The sequence below is a fragment of the Triturus cristatus genome, chromosome 7, assembly GCF_964204655.1.
Source record: "Triturus cristatus chromosome 7, aTriCri1.1, whole genome shotgun sequence".
Classification (NCBI taxonomy): domain Eukaryota; kingdom Metazoa; phylum Chordata; class Amphibia; order Caudata; family Salamandridae; genus Triturus; species Triturus cristatus.
Window position 1 is genome coordinate 615986953 of NC_140590.1, and position 23747 is coordinate 616010699.

Below are 23747 nucleotides of genomic sequence, written 5' to 3' on the forward strand. Positions count from 1 at the left end.
CATGCTTAAAAAAATTCCACTGGTTGCATTATCTATGTCTTAAGGAAGGAAAACATGAAATGGGGCTTTCATTGGCATTCCCAAGCCTAAAAACATTTGAAATGATCACTCAAGCTTCTATCCTGTTTCATCCTGACACCTATACAAATGTATAGTAGAGGCCGATTCTTATGAAAGTTCAGTTGGGACTGTTCTGATAGAACTGCAAGAAAGTAATATGAGAACTGTCTGTTTTTTAACTGTCCCATATTTTGTAAGAAATTGAGCAAAACATTCCAGTTTGAGGACGAGAGTTTCTATCAATGAAAATGGCTTGAAATGAATGGAGACATCTATTGGTGGGAAATTTTTGAAATCCCAGCTGATTACAGGACCTTAAAGTATTTATGACACCTTCAATGTAAGAACAATCATCAAACCAGAGTACCATTGTGTTAGACCTGGCACCTTGGCGTGGGTCTCCCTTCCATTTTTCGCTGTTGCCTCATGTATTTTTTGCTGGTGTTAGTTGCTCAGGGCACTGTGCCACTGCTGTCCAGTCCCACAGTGCAAGTGCTCCCTATTGTAAATTAATGTATGATTTGTGATTCCATGATTGGTTGGTTTGGGTTACCTGTCAGACCCTAGTACCGTGCACCAGGAGTGCCCAGAGCTTGTAAATCCAAATACTGCTGGTGGGCTTGCAGCACTGGTTGTGCCACCCACAGAAGCAACCTGTAAACATGTGTCTAAGGTCTGCCATTGCAGAGCCTGCGTGCAGTCTGGTACTGTCATGCTGACTGGGCAAGTGCACCCACCTACCAGTCCCTAAACCTTCCCTTTTCTTCATATAAGACACCCCTATGGTAGGCCCAAGGGCAGGGTGCATTGTAAGTATAAGGTAGGACACGCCCTGGTGTGTGTGGCATGTTCTAATAGTGAATTACAGCCATTTTCATTTTTTCACTATTGCAAGGCTACTTGTTCTCCATAGGCCAGAATGGGAAGTTTGGTTATTACATTTTATAATCTTAACTGACTCAGGGAACATGGGAGAAATTCGAATTTAGTATGCCTGAACTCAGGATGATAAAATACATATTTTAGTGAAGTTGGTTTTAACATTCTGTGTCTGAAAATGCCACTTTTAGAAAGTAGGCCTTTTCTTGTCTAACCATTCAAACCTGCCTCTGCTAGGCTGTGTATTCCTTTGTCTGGTTTCTTTGAGTGACAGGGCTGGGGAATTCCAGGAGACAGGGTGAGGTGTCCCAGTGGTGAATAGAGAGATCTGCAGCTAGATGAGTGGGAGGAGTTGCACCTGGGACCTGAATAGGGCTGTGCCTGCCTTCCACAATGCTGACTCCACCTCCTGGGGAGCGGCTGATGTCTCTGCCCTGCACAGTGAATGAAGAGAAGGAATCATGTCAACAAAGTGCTCCAGGGCTGTACTTGCCTTCCACAATGCTGGCTCCACCTCCTGTGGGGTGTCTGATGTTTCTTCCCTACACTGTGAAAGGAAAGGAGAAGTCTGGTAAACAGAGTGCTCAGGAACTGGTTTGAACTGGGCAAAGGCCCCTCTGCCCTCAGAGGACAAAGGCTTTTGGGGTATAAGTATTGGGACCCTGATCACAAGAATTTAGATCACTTTGGGAAAACAAGAAGAACCTCTGCTGAGGGAGGAAGCAGAAGAAGCTGAGGAGAAAACTATCCCTCAACCTGGGGGATTCGCCTGCAGTGGTTGACTTACTGCCAAAGAGAGGAGAAAGGAACTTTGTGTGTACTTTTGCTCAACTTGAGAAGGATCTCCAAGGGCTTGGAAAAGAGCTTGCCTCCTGCTGAAGTCTCAGGAACAACAGACTTCACCCCCCAGCTCCCCAGAGTTCTTTGGAAGTGCCTGCTGCTGTTGTTGGGCCTTCTGAGGGACTGCGTGTCGCAAGTAGCTGGAAGCGCGACTCAAGAAGGAGAAGCGTGCCGCCGTCAGAGCTGTTGTCGTCGCATCTCGTAAAGTGTGTCGCCGCTGCAGCATCGCATCGAGCGAAAGCGTCTCGCATCATCCAGGAAGTGTCTCGCAACGCCAAAGAAGCGTGTCGCCATCGCAGCCATCGTAGCTGACGCATTGCACCACATCAAGAGAAGAGTCTTGCATCGAGGAAGAAGCGTGTCGCCATCGCAGCCATCGTAGTTGTCGCATTGCACCGCCTCAAGAAAAGCACCTCGCATGCACGGAGAAGCGTGCCGCCGTCGGAGCTGCTGTCGTCGCATCGCGTAAAGGGGTGTCGCCTTTGCAACATCGCATCGAGCGGAAGCGTCTCGCAAATGTCGAAGAGTGTCGCTGCCAAGGCCGCTGTAGTCGCATCGCGTAAAGTGTGTCGCCGCTGCAGCTGAAGCATCGAGTCGAGTCTTCTCACAACATCGGAGAAGTGTGCCGCATCTGGAAGATCTTCCCGTCTTTATTTCTTTGCACCAAAAACTTCATCGCATCAACATCGTTGCAACACTTTCGTTGCCCTGCGTGTCGCATCTTAAAGGTACATTGACTTAAAGTGTCGCATCTAAGAACTTAAGAGAACTAAGCAAAATTCTACCATCTAAAGTAACAGTATTGTGTATTTTGTCATTTAATGGTCTTGTGGTAAATGCTTTACACACTGCCTCTGAGATAAGCCTGTCTGCTCGTGCCAAGCTACCAAGGGGGTGAGCAGGGGTTATTTTAGGATTGTACCCCCTTACCCTGACTAGAGGCGAGGGTCCCTACATGTCACAAGTGCATACCTGTGCCAACTAGAGACCCCCAAGTCTAACACATTGTATTATAATTTATATTCTTATATTCCTGGTTCTTTTGAATATTTGTGGCTTTTTGCGGTAGCTACTGACACATTGCATACCATCTCTACTTAATCTACAAGGGAATCTTCCATCGTCACAAGGATATTAATTCATATTGGTTATAACTGATGCTTTCTCAAAGGTAGTTCGTTTTTCCTTTTTGCATTAGCTACCTTCATCTAAAGAAATAGCTCCTTATTTTCTGGCAGACAATTCCATTCTTCATGAGTTACCACAAACAATAATTTCCGAGAGATGAACCTAAGATCTTTCACGCTTCTACAAGGCAGTTTGCAAGGCACTAGGAAACAAACAAGCTCTCTCCTCTGATTATCACCCTCAATCTAATGGGTAAACCAAGTGAGCTAATCAGAGTCTTGAGTCTGGAACAGTACATTTAATGTTACTGCAATCTTACCCCAGATGACGGGACTTCTGTTTTACCATTGGCTGCACTTTTTTGTAGAAATGCAACTCATTGTGTCGCCTAGGTTTCACAGTTTTTTCAGCTTGAAAGTTTACTATGCAAGGATTTTTCTTTTTCACCACATATTGACCCTGGTCATCATCATTAAAAATTAGTTTATTTAGACCTTTGTCTAATAAACAACACAATAAATATTACAACATCAATTGTCAAAAATGCAGTTCCATTAAAACTCTTTTTCATTAATATTAATTAAAAACTGATCCATTACACAGATTATATCAAAGGATTCCATAACTAATAGTAGCGTACTTGCATCTTTGTGTTTTCTTATTTCATATCTATATAATATAGGTTTTATAAATGTTACACTCATTTTTAAAAACAATAAGCAATGCAGTAAAACATGAGCAATACCACATTGAAAATCTGTACTGCATATACAGTTTGCATTATTATCTCAAATCTGGCATCCTAACTCTGAGTTTGCAAAGAAGGAAATACAGTCTATTCTCAACATGAGGAGCATTTGCTACATTTTCAAACTAAGTAACAGTTATTTGATTGTTCTTGCCACAAATTATAAAATATTTCACCAATTTATTATCATCCTGATAACATAGATTTTGTTGAATCTAAATATGTTTTAAACCTTCTTTCTTTTTTGATAAATCCATCAAGCATTTTGGGGAAGACAGCTGTATATTTGGGTTTTTACCATTCTAAGTAAATTCTTCCTTAGCCCTACAGCCCCAGATCTTTCACTATTTCAATCTCTTCTTGACAGTAATTGACAATTTTACCCAATCAACTATTTGAGCATCTCCCAAAATTGCAAAGTAAGTGGTACTGTCATATAGCCCATTATTTTAACTTTTTCTCTGTTCTTATTACCTGTATCATAGAGTTGTGGGCAAAATCAGCATTTTTTGTTACTAGAGCCCTCAATTATATCCCAGTTCTGTTTAGTATCCAAATATATCATCTCTGCTCCATAGAGTATCCACAGTTGAATCATTGCTGAATGTCCCTTCAGTACTGGACTAGAGGAAGGGCTCCCATATTCTTTATTACTTTTCTTTAAGCCAAGTACATTTGTTATGCATTTCATGGTTACTGCCTTTATATGATTTGACCAACTTAGACTTTTATGGAACCAAATACAGAGGTATTTGTAGGAATTGACTTCCTCCAATTTATTAGGGGCTCTAAACCAAGTAAACTTGATCGTTTTCTTATTGAAGATTATCATTTTTGTTTTATCCAAACGTATTCTCATTTTCCCATCAAGACAATAGTTACTAAATTTAGTGAGTTTCCTTTGTAAGCCAGCCTCAGTGGTATCTTTGATTCCTAGGTCATCAGAATTCAGCAAACATGGTGTGTGGATTCCTCCCATTTTCAGTTACAATGAAGAAGTGTTTGCAAGGACTGCCAGGAGGTCTGAAAGAAAAAGGGCAAATAAAACGGTGCTGGTACACAGCCTTGTATCAAGCCATTATTAATTGAAATCTTCCTTTTGAGAGGCCCATCTTTATCAATTTCTACACTCTCCCCATATGTTTAGTCTCTCCCATGGTTTGTTACTATTTAATAGGTCAAATGCTGCTTGGAAGCTGATAAAACAACAGAAAAAATGACCTTTTAGTTAGGCTAAAATAATGGTTGAGAGTTGAATGTCTTTCTCTAAACCTCCATGTTTCTTTGGTATTAGGTTATTTCCAGGGCCACTGGAATTAGGTTATTGTGAGCATATTTCACAGAATTATTGATTACCGCATTTGATACATAATCCCTTATCTGCTGCATAATATGCAGATTTTAATCCAAAAAATAGTTTCTAGCTCAAACGGGACAAGTTACTAAAAATGTGGCAACTATGCGCTAAGGTAACTATACCTCGCTCCCCTGCCATGCACAGTCTTGTCATCAATGATGTCATTTCAGATGTTGGAGTGATGTTGTCACTAATGTTATAGAACATGTCATGGGTGATGTAATATTAGGGGTAATTAGCTGTGCATGGCAAGGGTGCATATTTTTTTATTAAGGTGAAGGGGGGTGCATAGCCCCCCCCCCACCCTCCCCAAGGATTTGCTGCCGCAGGGCTCCCTTCCCCTGGGGCTTTTCTTTTTTTTTAAGGGAATGGGGTACACAGCACTCCTACCCAAGCCTTTGGGAAACCCCCAGGGCCTTTATGTGAGTGTGTGTGTGTGTGTGTGCAGCAGTGCACATATATTTTTGTGTTGGTGTGTGTTACAATGTAAAATTACTGTTAAGGAAGCAAAACTGTCTGCAACTCCCACCCAAACCATTCTCCAAAGTCAATTTGTTGCCATAACAAGTATGTAGACATGTGAGAATCTTTCCTGTTCCTCTAAAAGCTCATCTCTCTGCTGTCTCTACAAGTTAAAATGCTGTTATTTACAGCAAAAGTTTCAGTTATTTGCAGCTGAAGCAGACTTTCCACTCTTGTGAATCGACTTTACGGACTTTGACTAACCGGGTGTTGGGTAATCCAGTGACATAGATAGGGTCTCACTATGGAATGTGGTGTATGTGGGATGGATGGAGACCATTAATGAATGTGAACAGTGTTATCAGCTGATGACAACAGTAACATGATCTCCATGGTGTTTGAATTATTAAACTGTGAAGTGCACACTTAAGTAATACAAACACCACAGAGACCTATTGTCATCATCCTCAATGTGGTGTTCCTGTAGCTATGGCTCCTGGGATCTGTGGGGGTAGTGCAGACTACTGCAGAGTCGGGTGGTGCATCTGTGTCCTGAAGGTACAGACTTGCAGTTGATATATTGATGTATGCAGTTGATATATTCGGACGGCATGGTCTCCTCTCCAGATTGTGCAGCCTCCTCTGTTTCTCTTTCACTATTGCAGTTCTGGTTTCATTCCCTGTCATACAGCATCACGTGTGCAGTTGCAGGAATGATGTTGAACAAGTCTGGAGGTGCTTCAAAATATTGTGTTGCTTCGCATCATTAACCGGTTCATGCTGAGGATGGAATGCTTCCCTCTTCTGCATACAACCAGGAAATCCCTCTGCTGTTTATAGCAGAGGGATTTCCCTTTTCTAGCCCGAGGCATTTTTTAAAATTCAATGTAATGACGATCAGCACGCTGACATCATTACATTGAAAGTGAAATCAGCCCATCAGCTCTTTTCACTTTCAATACCTAAGTGCTTGTGCGGCTATCTCTGCCCCCTGAGCACCTAGGCATATGGGAGAGGTATCATTGAAGTGGTACCCTTTCCTAGTGGGTCCCTGCTTGGAGATGGCTGCAGTTGGGTGATTCCCAAGCAGGGATCCACCACTAGACACTAGGGAGGGAGGAGCTACCCCATGGGCAAGGGCCTTTTCTCCCCCCAAACTTTTATAGGCATATTTAGACTTTCTGCCCCAAAATGTCAGATGCAAGATGGCGTCCGACGTGTGAGCTGGTAGCTCCCGGGCCTCCCCCTACCCGCATACATTGGGGCTCTACTGTTCTGATGTGGCATCAGTTTTGAAAATCTGCTCTTTGAGGCCTGATGGAGGACAGAATCAGAGACAATGATGGCTCATTTGGATTACGCGGAGGGCTGCGGTCGTGCTGAGCTGCCCTGCATCTTCGGTTCTCGGCTTTCAATCTGCCCGGTCTCGTGGTAATCCACCCCAGGTCTTCCGCTTCTCCCTGGAAGATTTGGAAAATTGGACATTGCTGCGAGCTGCCGGTAGCACCCGCTGGGCTTTGCTTTGACAGAGGCGGTGAGTGTATCAAGTGCAAGTGCTTTAAGTGCTTCAAGTGGTTGGGAAATGATCGAAAGACTTCTGGTCGCGAGTCGCGGTGGTACATTGTGAGAGGCTGATTATTTCCGAAGGGTTTGTGAGCTCGATCCCCGAGTCATGCGAAGGGCTAATTCCACTGGCAGCTGTTAAAAGGCGAATGACTCAAACACATCACTGGACTTCATGAAAGCAGGGACCAATCCAAATCTATTTAAACTGTGTGTTTAGTATGGAGTTATGGTCAAGCTTTGGAAAGAAAAATAGATATGGTGATGATGATATAGCAGCGTAACCTTTCCAATTCCCACTGTCAATGATTGGGCGCTCGTGGCTTTGGCTGTGGGAGGTCCCACTGCCCTGTAGGTTAACGACTCGAAAAACCCACAGTTTGTCAGCCTCTCTTGCTTTGGCCACCGGCGCAGCTTCATCCATGCCGGCGAAGTCAGCCTCCAGGAGCCTTAAGGTGAGGGGGCCACCGGTGGTCTCTGGCAGTCCGGGAAAAACTGTTCCGCTTCAAGGAGGATGTCCTGGTGTTGGCAGACGACGGTCTGCTATGGAAACTCCGAGTGTTGGTGTGCAACCCAAGGGTAGGGATGGCACTGCCACTCGTACTAAGCAAACAGTCCCCGCTCTGTTTAAAGCGCAAAATACGAAGAAACTACCAGCAGTAGGAGTCAAAACTAACATGAAAATCAATACTCCTCCACCCGCACCTGAAACTGCCCATTTGGCTCTGGATGCTGTATTAATCCCGACAGAGCTGACTCAGGGTGAGCCCACAGAAGGGGGAACCGATGGGGGGACTCTGGACCAAAGGCCTGATGGTACTAGTTCAGACAGCCTCTGTTAGACCTGGCACCTTGGCGTGAGTTTCCCTTCCACTTTTTGATGGTGTGCCTCGACTGTTTTGCTGGTGTTGTCCGCTCAGGGCACTGCGCCACGGCTAATCCGTGCCGCAGTGCAAGTGCTCCCTAAGTAAAGTGTACCTGTAATTGATGTCCATGATTGGTTGATTGGAGTCACTGTCAGTCCCCAGTAGAGTGCACCAGGGGTGCCAGGGCTTGTGAATGCCAATGCTGCTGGTGGGCTTGCAGCGCTGGTTGCGCCACCCACGGAAGCGGCCTTGTAAAGTGTGTCTAGGGTCTGCCACCGCAGACCCTGTGCGCGGTCCCGGACCGTCGCGCTGACTGCGCAAGTGCCCCCACTTGCCAGTCCCTAAACCTTCCCTTACCTACATATTAGCCACCCCTCTGGTAGGCCCAAGGGCAGGGTGCATTGTAGGCATAAGGTAAGACATGCCCTGGTGTGTGTGGCATGTCTTAGTAGTGAATTACAGCCCTTGTCATTTTTCACTATTGAAGGCTACCTGCTCTCCATAGGCCAGAATGGGCTGCCGGGATCCCGCCAACGCTGTGACCCCAGTGGACTCAGAGAGCATGGTAGAAGTGTCAAGTTTAGTATGCCTGAACTCAGGATGATAAAATACTTCTTGTAGTCAAGTTTATTTTAATATCCTGGGTTTGTAAATACTACTTTTAGAAAGTTAGTATTTACTGACCTGACCATCTCAGTCCGCCTCTGCTGTGTGTATGTGTTCTGCCTGGCAACAGTAAGGAGCAGGGTGGGGGGATCCCCAGAGACAGGTTGGCTGCCAGGTGGTGGGTAGAGAGATTACACCTGGATGGGTGGGAGGAGTACACCTTGACTCTTGAATAGACCTGTGCTCTGCCACCACAAAGCCGGCGCCACCCCCTGTGGGGCGGCTGATGTCTCTGCCCTGCTGCTGAAAGGAAAGAGCAGAGTCACCATAACAAAGTGCTCCAGAACTGGACTGAGCCAGGCCTAGGCCCCCTGGCGCTAAAGAACAAAAGAATTGGTGTATAAAAGTAGGAGCCTGGCTCCTCAGAAATCAGAATCCTGTTTACCACAAAGAACCTCTGCCCGACTAGAAGGAGAAGAAGACGCCGGAGGAGCTGGCCTGCTGCTTGCCTTGCTGAGAGAGGAGAGGAAGAGACTTACTGAAAAGACTTTGCTACTTTGTGCTTGAACACTCTCCAAGGGCTTGATCTGAGCTTGCCCCCTGAACTGAACCCCAGGAACAGTGGGTTCTTTGTGCTTCTTGCTCGTCCTCCAATTCGAGCCGTGTGTGCATCCCGCTGGAAAAGAGACTGCGCCCCTCATCGCCCCTCCTAGGGCCGTGACACTCAGAAGCTCGCCTGCCTCAAACCCGTGAGAGCCCCGCTCCGTCCCGAGCCGCTCTCTGTCCCCGGGCCAGGCCGCCTGCATCCCTGTCACCGCCTGCTACTGGAGCGCGCTGACCGCGCTATCACCCCTCCCGCCGGAAGCCGTCCGACGACTGTGATCTACGCCGGGTCATCCAGCTGCACTGACCGTGCCCTGCGACCCCGCTTCGCTATCCCCGGACATCTCAGGCCGCGCCGCCTCCGCTGTGGAGACCCTCCTGCACCGCCGTGCTAAAGGGTCGCTGGCCGCGCCTGCCTACGTGCCCACACCTGCTGATTGAGGACCCAAGAACACTTCCCAAGCCGAGAGTCGCACCGACCTGTGCCGACTCTCCACATCACTAAGGAAGTTCCAGTATCGGGCTCGGGGCCCGCAACGCCTTATTTCCCCGTTCGCAGGAACCGATCTCTGTGAGTACTGGAACTACAAGTAAAGAGACTACGAACCATCCATTTGAAGCTACAAACAAGATCATTTGCCTGCTGTATAACCTGGTGGCCTAGCGAAAACGTTATTGGTCTTGTGATAAGTCTGTTGAGATATATATACCTTATTTTGACATAAAGAATCGTATTTTTATATATATCCAAGTCTGGTGTCCGTTTCTGGGGGGATTGATGTATTTACTGTGTGTACGATTGTAAGTGCCTAACCAACAACGCCTGAGGAATCGCCTTGGCTGCTCACGCCACGCACCTAGAGGGTGAGCAAGGGTCATTCGCGAGGGGTTATCCTGCGCCCTGACGTGGAGGAGAGGGTTCCTGCTTGACACAAGGGCAACCTTGCGCCAACCAGAGATCCCCGACTCTAACATTGTTGGCAGCGGTTGGGATTTCGGATTTGCACTTGTAATTTGCATACAGTGAATTATTAATCACCAGATAGTGAGAGCAGACCAAGTAACGCAGCCACAGGTTTTCATTTTCTGAACTTTGTTGAGACATCTGCCATTACTGCAACCATGCCTGGCTCGCACTCCGCTGGAAGAGCACTCTCTGTGATTTCTGGAATAGATGAGGTAGATTGGGAGAGACTGGAAGGCTACACGATGGAGCAATTGAAAGGCTACAGTGTAAAATTCCGAGTTCCCCATGCTGGATTCAAGAGGAGAACCCAGTACGCCAAGGCGCTAAGAGCCTGGAGGGAGTCACGAGACCCACGGAATGCGGGGGACATCGTTCCACCCGACAACCTTGAGGAGCCCAGCAGAGTCCGGTCGCCAGAGGAGCTGGCAGACAGGGCAGCAGACAGGGCGCATGCAATGGAGATGGCAAAGTTGGCAGGACAAATGGAAATGGAAAAGCAGAAGTTGGCCCTGGAGGCACAACAACGCCAAATGGATCACGATATCAGATTGAAGGAGTTGGAGCTGAAGGCGAAAAGTTTGGACACCGCTCCTTCTGGTGGCAGCACTCCACCGGTGCAGGTAGAGTCCAAGGTGTACATCCCCAAAGATGTAGTAAAGGAGTATTTTAGGAAGGATGACATAGGGCAGTGGTTTAGAGCCTATGAGGTGGCCATGTCTTCACACCGGGTCCCTGAGAAAGACTGGGGAGCGGGGTTGTGGGGAAGGTTCCTTGCTGAAGGACGTGACACACTGTTAGATTTACCCTTAGATCTCCAAGTCTCCTACCCCCATATGAAGGAAGCTTTAATGACCAGGTATGGGTTAACTCCTGAGCTATATAGACAGAGGTTCAGGGAGACCAAGAAGATCCCTGAGAGTACGTATGTGGAGTATGTGACCTTTTTCTGCAGAGCACTGGATGGTTGGGTGAAGGGTAGCAAAGTGAATGATTATCAAGGGCTGCTTGATTTAATTGCATGGGAGCACTTGTCCAGTCAATGTTTTCCTGAGCTACGCCAGCACCTGATAGATAGCAAGCTGTCCAACCCGAGGAAGCTTGCTGAGGAGGCGGACCGCTGGCTCAGCACCAGGGTCCACAAGGGTCAAGTGGGAGACTCCGCCAAAGGTGGGCAGGGTCCCCAGCAGAAGAGTGGGGGGGACAAGGGTAAACAGAAGGGGTTCCAAAAAGGCCCCCAAAGTAATTCCCAAGGGAACCAGCAGAAGGGTTCTCAGCCTCCCCCACCCCCGCAGCAGAACGGGGCCCCGACAGGTAGACCTGTTCCAAAGGGGCCCTTCAATTGTTACAAGTGTGGTGACCCGGGTCACATTGCCTCTGATCCGAAGTGTCGCCTGTTTGGTAAGACCGCACCCACTGGTGCTCCACCCCGGCAAGTAGCTAGTGTTAACTTTGGGGAGGAAGTAGCAGTCCAGGAGGGTGGGGGTCCCGGGCAGATGACCCTAGTCTCGCTAGGAGACAGTGAGATGGTCCCTGTAACCTACCTGCCCTCTAACACTAAGAAATATGGGCAAGTGGTGACCATCAATGGAAAGAAGGTTGAGGCTCTTAGAGATACAGGAGCCAGCGTGACCTCGGTGAGGCAACACCTGGTGTCTCAAGAGCAAATTGTACCCAATGCCTACTGTAGGGTTGTCAATGCTGACAACGTAGAGAGTCGTTGTCCAATGGCTCAAGTTCCCTTTGAGTGGGGGGAGGTCTCTGGTACTCTACAAGTCGCTGTGAGAACTGACATGCCTGTAGACTGTCTGCTAGGGAACGACCTGGAGAGCTCCCCTTGGGAAAAGGTGGAGAAGACCACGCATCTGAGGATGGTGGGTCTACCCGACTGGGCGTGCGTGACCACCCGGTCCATGGCAGCCAGTAGGGGTGTTGAGAGGGTCCTGGAGCCTGAGGGAGAGGTCCAGGAACCGGCCTTAGGGAGAAGGCGCAGGAGGCGCGGGAAACCGGCCCCCGAAGTTCCCACGGCCCAGGAGGAAGTAGACCCTGAGGGGGATGCTCTGGAGCCTACCGGGGAACAGATTGCCGAACTGGGAGATCTGCCTGAGCTGACCCATTGGCAGCAAGAAGGAGGTCCCTCCAGGGAGGAATTCTGCAGGGAGCAGAAAGAATGCCCTTCTCTCATTGGTATGCGGCAACAGGCTGCAGACCAGGCCAACGGTGTTCAGGCCAAAACACACTACGTGTACTGGGAGAGTGACCTCCTGTATTCCGAGCCTAAGGCTGCTGAACCTGGGTCAGCCCGTGTGCTGGTGGTACCCCAGAAGTTCAGAACCTTCCTACTGGGGCTGGCTCATGATGTGCCGTTAGCAGGACATTTGGGGATGGACAAGACCTATGACAGGCTTGTCACCCACTTTTACTGGCCCCAAATGCATAAGAATTCAGATTCCTACTGCAGAACCTGTCAGACTTGCCAGGCAAGTGGTAAGAGCGGAGGGAAGCACAAGGCTCCTCTGCAACCTTTCCCTGTGGTCGGTACGCCATTCCAACGAGTGGGTATTGACATTGTGGGGCCTCTGGACCCCAAGACAGCCCTGGGCAACAGGTTCATCCTGGTCTTGGTGGACCATGCCACCCGGTACCCTGAAGCCATCCCTCTGAGGACAGTGACGGCCCCCGTGGTGGGACGGGCACTGATGGGAATTTTCTCCCGAGTGGGATTCCCTCTAGAGGTGGTGAGCGACAGGGGGACCAATTTCATATCCACATATATGAAATCCCTGTGGAAGGAGTGTGGGGTAACGTACAAGTTCACCACTCCTTACCATCCCCAAGGAAATGGGTTGGTTGAGAGATTCAACCGAACCCTCAAAGGCATGATCATGGGCCTGGACGGTCCGATGAGGCGTAAGTGGGACGTCCTCTTGCCATGCCTGCTCTTCGCTTACCGAGAGGTGCCACAGAAGTCTCTAGGATTCAGCCCCTTTGAGCTTCTGTATGGTCACCCGGTAAGAGGACCTCTGAGTTTGGTAAAGGAAGGCTGGGAGCAATCTCCCAGGAAACCTCCCCAGAATGTATATAGTTACATGCTGGCCTTCCGAAACCAGACTCGGCGTTTCAGGCAACTTGCTGAGGCAAATCTGGAAGCCAGCCAGGAGGAGATGAAGCGGTGGTACGACCGGAATGCCACTCTGGTAGAGCTTCAACCTGGACAAAAGGTGTGGGTCTTGGCCCCAGTGGAGCCTTGTGCACTTCAGGATAAGTGGACAGGTCCATTTGAGGTTGTGGAGCGCAAAAGTCCTATCACCTACTTGGTGGACATGCAGACTCCCAGGAACCCTTTAAGGGTCCTACATGTTAACCGCCTTAAGCCCCACTTAGAGAGGACCGAAGTGGGCATGCTGCTGGCCACTGATGATGGAATGGAAGAGGAGACCGAGCCTCTTCCTGACCTCTTAGTGGCCTCTGAGAAAGATGGGTCAGTGGATGGAGTTAACCTCTCACCCACCCTGACGCCCGAACAACAGGAAGACTGCCGCCACTTGCTGGGACAATTTTCCGACCGATTCTCCCTGGTTCCTGGTGTCACAGATTGGTGCATCCATGATGTGGACACAGGAGACAGCTTACCTGTGAAGCACAAGGCTTACAGGGTAACTGACAGGGTCAGAGCTTGCATTAAGGAGGAGGTCTCCAAAATGCTTGCGCTAGGGGTGATTGAGTCCTCCAGCAGTCCTTGGTCCAGCCCCGTGGTCTTGGTCCCAAAGGCTGCTGCGCCGGGAGCCACACCTGAACTCCGGTTCTGTGTGGACTACAGAGGACTCAATTCAGTCACGAAGACTGACGCGCACCCCATCCCCAGAGCTGATGAGCTCATAGATCGGCTGGGGGCTGCCCGGTTCCTCAGTACGTTTGATTTAACGTCTGGGTACTGGCAGATCGCCTTGACCGATGGGGCCAAAGAGAGGTCAGCATTCTCTACACCAAATGGGCACTTCCAGTTCCGAGTCATGCCATTTGGGATGAAGAATGCCCCTGCCACCTTTCAGAGGTTGGTCAACCAGGTACTGGTTGGGCTGGATGCGTTCAGTGCCGCCTACCTGGATGACATCGCAGTGTTCAGTGCCACCTGGCCTGAACACCTGCGCCACCTCTGGGAAGTGTTGATGGCGCTGCGCCGAGCAGGCCTCACGATCAAGGCAAGCAAGTGCCAGATCGGGCAGGGTTCCGTGGTGTACTTGGGACACCAAGTGGGGAGTGGCAAGGTGGCACCCTTGCAACCCAAAATTGAGACCATCCTGGCTTGGGAACCCCCCAAGACGCAGACCGCAGTGAGGGCCTTCCTGGGGCTCACTGGGTACTACAGGAGGTTTGTCAAGGGCTATGGAACGATCGTTGCCCCCTTGACAGAGCTGACTTCGAAGAAGCAGCCCAGGAACGTGATTTGGACTGACACCTGTCAGAAAGCTTTCGACACCTTGAAGACTGCCATGTGCACGGCGCCCGTGCTCTTGGCCCCTGACTTCTCCAAGGAATTCCTAGTCCAGACAGACGCTTCAGAGCATGGTGTGGGGGCTGTTCTTTCACAGATGACTGAGGAGGGCTGGGACCAACCCGTAGCCTTCATCAGTAGGAGGTTACTTCCACGGGAAAGTAGGTGGAGTGCAATTGAGCGAGAAGCGTTTGCTGTGGTCTGGGCGCTGAAGAAGCTAAGACCCTACTTGTTTGGGTCTCACTTCCGGGTTCAGACGGACCACAGGCCCCTCAGATGGTTGATGCAAATGAGGGGTGAAAACCCGAAGCTGTTGAGGTGGTCCATCTCCCTACAGGGTATGGACTTTACGGTGGAACACCGTCCTGGTACAGATCACGCCAACGCTGACGGTCTGTCCAGGTATTTCCGCCTTAGTGACGAGGAACCCCCTGGGCAAGGGTAGTTCTCCCCACATTTCAGCTGGAGGGGACACGTGTTAGACCTGGCACCTTGGCGTGAGTTTCCCTTCCACTTTTTGATGGTGTGCCTCGACTGTTTTGCTGGTGTTGTCCGCTCAGGGCACTGCGCCACGGCTAATCCGTGCCGCAGTGCAAGTGCTCCCTAAGTAAAGTGTACCTGTAATTGATGTCCATGATTGGTTGATTGGAGTCACTGTCAGTCCCCAGTAGAGTGCACCAGGGGTGCCAGGGCTTGTGAATGCCAATGCTGCTGGTGGGCTTGCAGCGCTGGTTGCGCCACCCACGGAAGCGGCCTTGTAAAGTGTGTCTAGGGTCTGCCACCGCAGACCCTGTGCGCGGTCCCGGACCGTCGCGCTGACTGCGCAAGTGCCCCCACTTGCCAGTCCCTAAACCTTCCCTTACCTACATATTAGCCACCCCTCTGGTAGGCCCAAGGGCAGGGTGCATTGTAGGCATAAGGTAAGACATGCCCTGGTGTGTGTGGCATGTCTTAGTAGTGAATTACAGCCCTTGTCATTTTTCACTATTGAAGGCTACCTGCTCTCCATAGGCCAGAATGGGCTGCCGGGATCCCGCCAACGCTGTGACCCCAGTGGACTCAGAGAGCATGGTAGAAGTGTCAAGTTTAGTATGCCTGAACTCAGGATGATAAAATACTTCTTGTAGTCAAGTTTATTTTAATATCCTGGGTTTGTAAATACTACTTTTAGAAAGTTAGTATTTACTGACCTGACCATCTCAGTCCGCCTCTGCTGTGTGTATGTGTTCTGCCTGGCAACAGTAAGGAGCAGGGTGGGGGGATCCCCAGAGACAGGTTGGCTGCCAGGTGGTGGGTAGAGAGATTACACCTGGATGGGTGGGAGGAGTACACCTTGACTCTTGAATAGACCTGTGCTCTGCCACCACAAAGCCGGCGCCACCCCCTGTGGGGCGGCTGATGTCTCTGCCCTGCTGCTGAAAGGAAAGAGCAGAGTCACCATAACAAAGTGCTCCAGAACTGGACTGAGCCAGGCCTAGGCCCCCTGGCGCTAAAGAACAAAAGAATTGGTGTATAAAAGTAGGAGCCTGGCTCCTCAGAAATCAGAATCCTGTTTACCACAAAGAACCTCTGCCCGACTAGAAGGAGAAGAAGACGCCGGAGGAGCTGGCCTGCTGCTTGCCTTGCTGAGAGAGGAGAGGAAGAGACTTACTGAAAAGACTTTGCTACTTTGTGCTTGAACACTCTCCAAGGGCTTGATCTGAGCTTGCCCCCTGAACTGAACCCCAGGAACAGTGGGTTCTTTGTGCTTCTTGCTCGTCCTCCAATTCGAGCCGTGTGTGCATCCCGCTGGAAAAGAGACTGCGCCCCTCATCGCCCCTCCTAGGGCCGTGACACTCAGAAGCTCGCCTGCCTCAAACCCGTGAGAGCCCCGCTCCGTCCCGAGCCGCTCTCTGTCCCCGGGCCAGGCCGCCTGCATCCCTGTCACCGCCTGCTACTGGAGCGCGCTGACCGCGCTATCACCCCTCCCGCCGGAAGCCGTCCGACGACTGTGATCTACGCCGGGTCATCCAGCTGCACTGACCGTGCCCTGCGACCCCGCTTCGCTATCCCCGGACATCTCAGGCCGCGCCGCCTCCGCTGTGGAGACCCTCCTGCACCGCCGTGCTAAAGGGTCGCTGGCCGCGCCTGCCTACGTGCCCACACCTGCTGATTGAGGACCCAAGAACACTTCCCAAGCCGAGAGTCGCACCGACCTGTGCCGACTCTCCACATCACTAAGGAAGTTCCAGTATCGGGCTCGGGGCCCGCAACGCCTTATTTCCCCGTTCGCAGGAACCGATCTCTGTGAGTACTGGAACTACAAGTAAAGAGACTACGAACCATCCATTTGAAGCTACAAACAAGATCATTTGCCTGCTGTATAACCTGGTGGCCTAGCGAAAACGTTATTGGTCTTGTGATAAGTCTGTTGAGATATATATACCTTATTTTGACATAAAGAATCGTATTTTTATATATATCCAAGTCTGGTGTCCGTTTCTGGGGGGATTGATGTATTTACTGTGTGTACGATTGTAAGTGCCTAACCAACAACGCCTGAGGAATCGCCTTGGCTGCTCACGCCACGCACCTAGAGGGTGAGCAAGGGTCATTCGCGAGGGGTTATCCTGCGCCCTGACGTGGAGGAGAGGGTTCCTGCTTGACACAAGGGCAACCTTGCGCCAACCAGAGATCCCCGACTCTAACAGCCTCCCTGGTGAGAGTGGGGAGGTTGGTAGCATGATAGGGCTGCCCCCCCGAGCTGGTAGCCGGTAAATTGCCCGATCAATCAGCCCAGTGCATTCTGGTACATGAAGTTTCCGCTTGTAATGGTCCTTCTAAAGGGGCTGTGGATCAGGGTTTCCTTGGCAGGGAGGCCGACAGTATGCTGACATGTAGGGAGGAGGATTTAGCGGACAAATTCTACTCCCTGTCTGATCACTCCAACTCCTCCAGGGATGACAGTTGTGCAAAAGACTGGGCAGGAGCAGAAAGTGATACTAGTAGTCTTTTTTGGGGAGGAAGAGAGTGACAAATCTCTGATAATTCCCAGAACAGTTAGAACACTTAAAGACCAGCCTGCTCTATCCTTGCAGACCGGGGCTGTGAACGGTTCAATGACCTGGGATTATTCCTTCTCATCAAATTTGGAAGATAAAGACGCACCTGTAGGAGCCGCGGTATCTAATTCCAACGAACCTGACGAAATTACCCTCGCTACCATATATCAGTCTATAATGGCCCACCGGGCGGAAACAAGAGCTGAGAGTTCTCGGACTCAAGGCGTGTGTCGGAAACTTCAGCATGCAATACGTAAGGTTGCAAAGACGTGTTCCAATTTTGCGACAAGAATTTGAGAGGCAGAGACAAGAATTTCCCAGTTGGAGGACGAGCTGGCTTCACAGAAGATTCTGACCGAGTCTATGCAAGCCAAGAAGGACGACATGCATCTGAAATTGATTGACTTGGAAAATCGATCCAGGAGGAATAACCTCCGAATCTTGGGCATCCCGGAGAAAAAGGAGGGGGTAGATATCCGCCAGTTCATGATTGAACTTTTTGAGGAGGCTTTCCCCCGAACTTTGCCACCGGGACTGGAAAACGCTACTGCAAAGGGCTCACCGCTTCCCCTTTACTCAGCGGTGAAAAGAGGGTCAGGGTGATCAGTCTTAACAATTTTTTTGCTAGGGAAGCCCTGTATGATTTAGCCAGGCCAGATCGGAAAAGGGGTGGCAAAGGCTACGAATTTTTGTAAGACCTGACTTTTGCCAGCCAACTCTTGAAAAGAGATGGTAATGCGCCAATTAATCCTGTTATTTCAGGCAAAGAGGGCTCAGGTTCTTTGGCTTAACCCGGCCAAACTGAAGGTGGCCTTTCAGGGGCAGACAGACTATTTCCAGTCTGAAATTCAAGCTAAAGAATTGATGCTTTCACTACAGGGATCTGTGAGCGGAATATGATTTGCATTGCATTGTATCTGTTTGATCAAGGGGGTCTCTGTCATGCTTAACAATTTAAGTATGGTTTGTCTTTCCTTCTTGCATTTCTTTCTGTTTCTATTCATTCATGACATGATACATAACATTTTTGGGAGGGAGTGGGGGGGCTCTAAACCAGTGGAGGGGGCGCTGGGCCAGTTCTGCATCACCAGGGACCATCGGTCCCCATGCCTCATGTGGTGGGAAGGTGGGGGGATGGGAGGGTGGAGGGTATGGGCTTCTGTTCGAAGTAGGGTGGAATTAGGTGGGGTGTGGTGGGATTGAAGGGTTGGTGAAGGGTGGGTGGGGGGCACATTCACTATTCTATTTGATTTGTCATGGCAAGCTAAGCTAGATAAGCTAGGCCGATGGGTAATCGCCGTAGTTATAATTTTAGATGTCCCTCTCACCATCTGCTCTCTGTATGGGTCGAATCTGGATGTTCCAGAAATTCTGGATTTATTTTTATAGAATTGGCTTTATGGCCCACTCTGGTAATCCTTTGCGGTGATATTAATATCCATTTGAACAGTAGTCTTAACCTCTTCAGTAACATTCTTTAGCAGGGAAGGAAGGGTAAGACTTTTAGGGCTCTGCATGGGTTAGTCAGGGAACATGGACTGATCGATATTTGGCAGAGGCATGGGCAGATGGAGCCAGGGTACACCTATTTTTCAGCACCTCACTGCAAATTTGTCCGATTGGATTACTTCTTTGCTTCTGATCAAATCACAGAAAAGGCCAATATTGAGCTCTTCCCAAAGATAATATCAGATCATAACCCGCTAGTGATTGAGTTTACAACGAGTTCCTTCTCACAACCTCCGGTGACCTAGACGTTTGACAGGAAGTTACTGCTGGATCAGGCATACTGTCAATATATGACCAAATGGATTACCAAGTTTTTTAACATCAACAGGGGCACCACATCTGAAGTAATAGTTTGGGACACTTTTAAAGCGGCAGTACGGGGGCAGACTCTTAGTTTCTCCCTTTATCGACAAAGGATGGTCAAAGAGAAGACTAATGGCTGGGTGGAACAGCTACAGAAGGCGGAGGAAGAGCTTATGCGGGTAATCAGGGATATGCAAAAATCAGATGAATGCTTGCAGCAGATAGCAGTTGCAAAGGCCAGAATACACCAATTTTTTTGTGATGAATTGGCTATTAAATTTGCTCAGCACCGGGTGGACATATATGAATATGGGGAGAATTCAGGCAGGTTGTTGGCGAAAAGTATACAACAAAGGGGAGTTTTTAATAGAGTTCCTCGTATTCAGGATCAATCAGGTCAGATCCAGGATTCACCAGGGGAGGTCATGAAGATTTTTCAGGATTTCTATCAGGAGCTATATACCGCTGAGACATGTAGGAGCGACATCTGGGGAGGAATTTTTGCGGGACTACGAAACTTTGAAGGTTACCCCGGAACAAAGCATGGTGCTGTCTGCTCCAATCATGGGGGACGAGGTCGAGCTTGCTCTAACTTTGCTAGCAGCTGGTAAGGCTGTCGGCCCTGACGCTTTACCGCTCAAATTTTATCGCACGTTTTGGCAAACACTTCGAGGTGTGCTTGAATCTTTATTCCAAATGGCCCAGAAGGGCAAGATTCCCGACTCCTTGCATAAAACCACTATAGTAGTTTTAAAAAAAAGGATAAACCTGAGCTAAGCCCATCATCATACAGACCTATCTCTTTGATATGCACTGCCAGTAAGATCTATTCTAAAATAATTGTCCTAAGGCTGAGCAAGGTCATTACTCCATTGGTTAACATATGCCAACACGGGTTTATCCCGGGTCGAGACACATCGGACCACGTCAGGTGTGCCATAGCTCTGTTTGACTGGGCTCAGGCCACAAGGACACCTCTCGGGATGATCCTGCTGGACGCAGAGAAAGCGTTCGACAGGGTCTCCTGGGGTTTCTTTGGTCCGCCCTGTATGCAAAAGGCCTACCTAAGGATTTTATACAAGCAGTTCAGGCACTATATGTACTTCCTGAGGCCTGTATTCGGATATCTGTTCAAATATCTAGATCATTTACTATAAGCAGAGGAACTCGGCAGTGTTGTCCTTGCTCCCCGCTATTATTTACAATATATATCGATCCCTTTTTGAATAAACTTGACGTAAATACATCGATTAAAGCTGTTATGGTTAACAGTATTGCTTATAAAACATTGGCATATGCTGACCATATTGCCGTTTTTACGTCCGATATAAGATCAGCTCTTCCGGCATTAAAGTAGTCGGTAGAGATATTTGGCTCTGTCTCGGGTTACAAATTAAACATCGATAAAACCGAGATCCTACACTCAGCCACATCATTTCCGGAAGAAGTTCCAACTGTATCCGCAGCAACATATTTAGGTGTAAAGATTATGGCCTCAGTGGAGCATATACCTGAGTTAAACATTCTGCCAATAATAAGAAAAATTAACAAGACACTTGAGAGACTAGATCATCTGCATTTATCAATGCATGGCAGATGCAATGTCATCAAAATGACGGTTTTCCCCAAATTTGTATACTTGTTTCGGACCATACCCTTGGAATTTCTGGCATCTTGTATTTCTAAGGCCGAGAGGGTATGTGTTAGATTCCTTTGGGGGTATCGTAGAGCAGTTATATTGATGATTTTACCCAGACATAGGGTAAAGCTTGCTTAATCAATTGCAGATCCCTGTCCAAGCAATCCTTGGACATACATCAGTCCCTTCTAGACAACAGCTGGGACCTCATGTTCTTGACCGAGACGTGGCTACGGGATGATTCCAATTCCGCGCTGACTTTAGCTATCCCCGAGGATTATGGAATAGTCTGTGTCAATAGGCATAGCAGGAGACCTGGGAGTGGGTTAGCAATCATCCATAAAACTAAATGGGAGATTGCTACTTCCAACTTCGAGCAGAGTGATACTATTGAAGGATTGCCCTTCTGTGTCAAACTCTCAGCGTCCACCTCCTGCTCAGGACTCCTGCTTTACAGACCACCTGACTGCAGCCTTAAATTTGCCGCCACCCTCGTGGATTATATTGCCCAGGCCAGCGCGCGGTACTCTAACTTTACACTGTTAGGCGACCTTAACCTACATGTGGATGATCCTACCTTCCCACATAGTACCAACTTTTTTTCCACACTGACCGGCTGCAATTTAATACAACATGTGCGATTTCCTACATGCAAGGCTGGTCATACACTGGACCTTATCTGCTCTAATCTACCCGACATTGTAGTCCACCCTCCTGTTCCAGCGATCTGGTCAGATCACTTCTTGATCCCTTTTCAATTACATCTGATTAGCGATGGGAGAGCCACCTCCATCCCCAAAGATCTTAGAAGAAAATTGCGTAGGGTCACCCCTGAGTCTCTTTCCCAACACTTAAAGGACTCCAAGCCCTCTTTCTCAAATGATCTAGATGCCAGCATCGCAAATTTAAATAAATGGGTTAGCGAGGCCTTTGATTTCTTGGCCCCCTTGAAACCAGTAAACTCTTCAAGAACGCCCCCTCCACACCTTGGTATTCTGAGGAGATGAGAGCAAAAAGATCTGAATGTAAAAAATTAGAACGTAGTTGGAGACTAACCTACTCCGAGGAAAGTTAAACTTGTTATCGGGCAGTACTTAAAGAATATCGCAAACTCCTTATTGGAAAAAACAGAGACTTTCTGGCCGAACCGATTACTAATTTTAAGAATTAATCTAGGGAAATTTTTAAAATTGTAAAGTCTTTCACGAACCACCTCGCACTCACCCACGTTCGCCCTCCCTCACAGATACTATGTAACAAAAGAAAATCGCGCTCATTTACTCGTCCTTCCCTGTTGTACCCAACGTCCCTCAGATGACTAATGCTCACAAATTAGAGCAGACTGATAGGTCAGTCTTCTCTGAATTTGTGGAGATCTCTATGGAAGCCTCACTGACAGAGCTTCAGAAGTGTAAATCAGGTTCCCCTGGCGACCCTTGGCCGGCAAAACAATACAGTGCCCTGGCAGAGTGTCTTAATCCCCACTTAAATGCCATTTGGAATTCCTCACTCAGGCAGGGTATCTATCCTGCAGCCTGGAAGCATGCCTTTCTTCTTCCTATTCTGAAAAAAGCCAACTCTGACCCTTAAATTACTAGCAACTACAGGCCTATCTCTCTGCTCCCCGCCCCGGCGAAGGTTCTGGAGAAACTAGTGCACCAGCAACTGGCAGGGTTTATCAAGTCCAACAGCCTCCTTCATGAATCTCAGTCGGGCTTCCGCACAGGATTTAGTACAGAATCTGTTTTGATGGAAATGGCTGACTCCATATGTTGAGCAGTGGATGGAGACTCAAAGGCCATGTTGGTGCTGTTAGATTTATCTGCAACATTCGACATGGTGTCTCATCCAATCCTTTTAGATCAACTAAAGGACACAGGCATCCAGGGAACAGTTATGAATTGGTTATCATCCTTCTTATGTGACCGTAATCAACAGGTCCTGACACACCCCTTCACCTCATCCGCCAATCCTCCTAAATGGGGAGTTCTTGAGGGCTCAGCCCTGAGCCTGCTCCTCTGTCTATTTAACACCCTTGGCGGAGCTTATCTCCAAAACAGGGATTAAAGTAACATCATACGCGGATGACACTCAGTTACTGTTCACCTTTAGAGATGCGTCAGTCTCCACATCTGACCCTCTAAAAGAATGCCTCAAAAACATCGCCGACTGGATGACCCGCAATTTTTTAAAACTTAACGTGGACAAGACCGAGGTCTTGTTTTTTAATCAACCCTCTCCTCCCCTGCCTGATGCATGGTGGCCTTCGGAACTGGGCAATGCTACCACTCCAAAGGACTCGGTCAAAAATGTAGGTGTGAGATGGGACAAAGATTTGTCCCTCTCGACTCATGTTCAAACTGTCTCGGCGGTTTGCTTTGGCAAAATTAAAACTATTAGGAAATTTATTAATTTCCTGCCTGTTGCAACCCGCAAAACCGTGATCCATGCTCCGATCACCTCTCACCTTGATTACGCGAATGGCCTGTATATATGGGCCTTCCTTTTCGCTTGATCCACAGACTCCAGATTGTTCAAAATGCTGCTGCCCATCTGGTCTGTGGCATCCCGCTTCGACACCACATTTCCCCTTACCTTAGGCAACTACATTGGCTGCCAATAGCCAAGCGGATTGAATTCAAGGCCCTGACGTTTGCCTTTTGCGCAGTTAAAGGAAGAGGGCT

At 48.8% G+C, this 23747-nt stretch overlaps 1 long non-coding RNA gene across 1 annotated transcript in view; it reads right to left on the reverse strand.

Moving 5' to 3' along the window:
* Window positions 1-3376: 3376 nt before the first annotated feature.
* The window catches only part of LOC146810212 (uncharacterized), a 72982-nt gene continuing 52611 nt past the window's right edge, over window positions 3377-23747 (reverse strand). The window contains exon 3 of the long non-coding RNA XR_014966563.1: window positions 3377-4678. This is a non-coding gene — a long non-coding RNA (uncharacterized LOC146810212). The remainder of the gene's footprint in view (window positions 4679-23747) is intronic.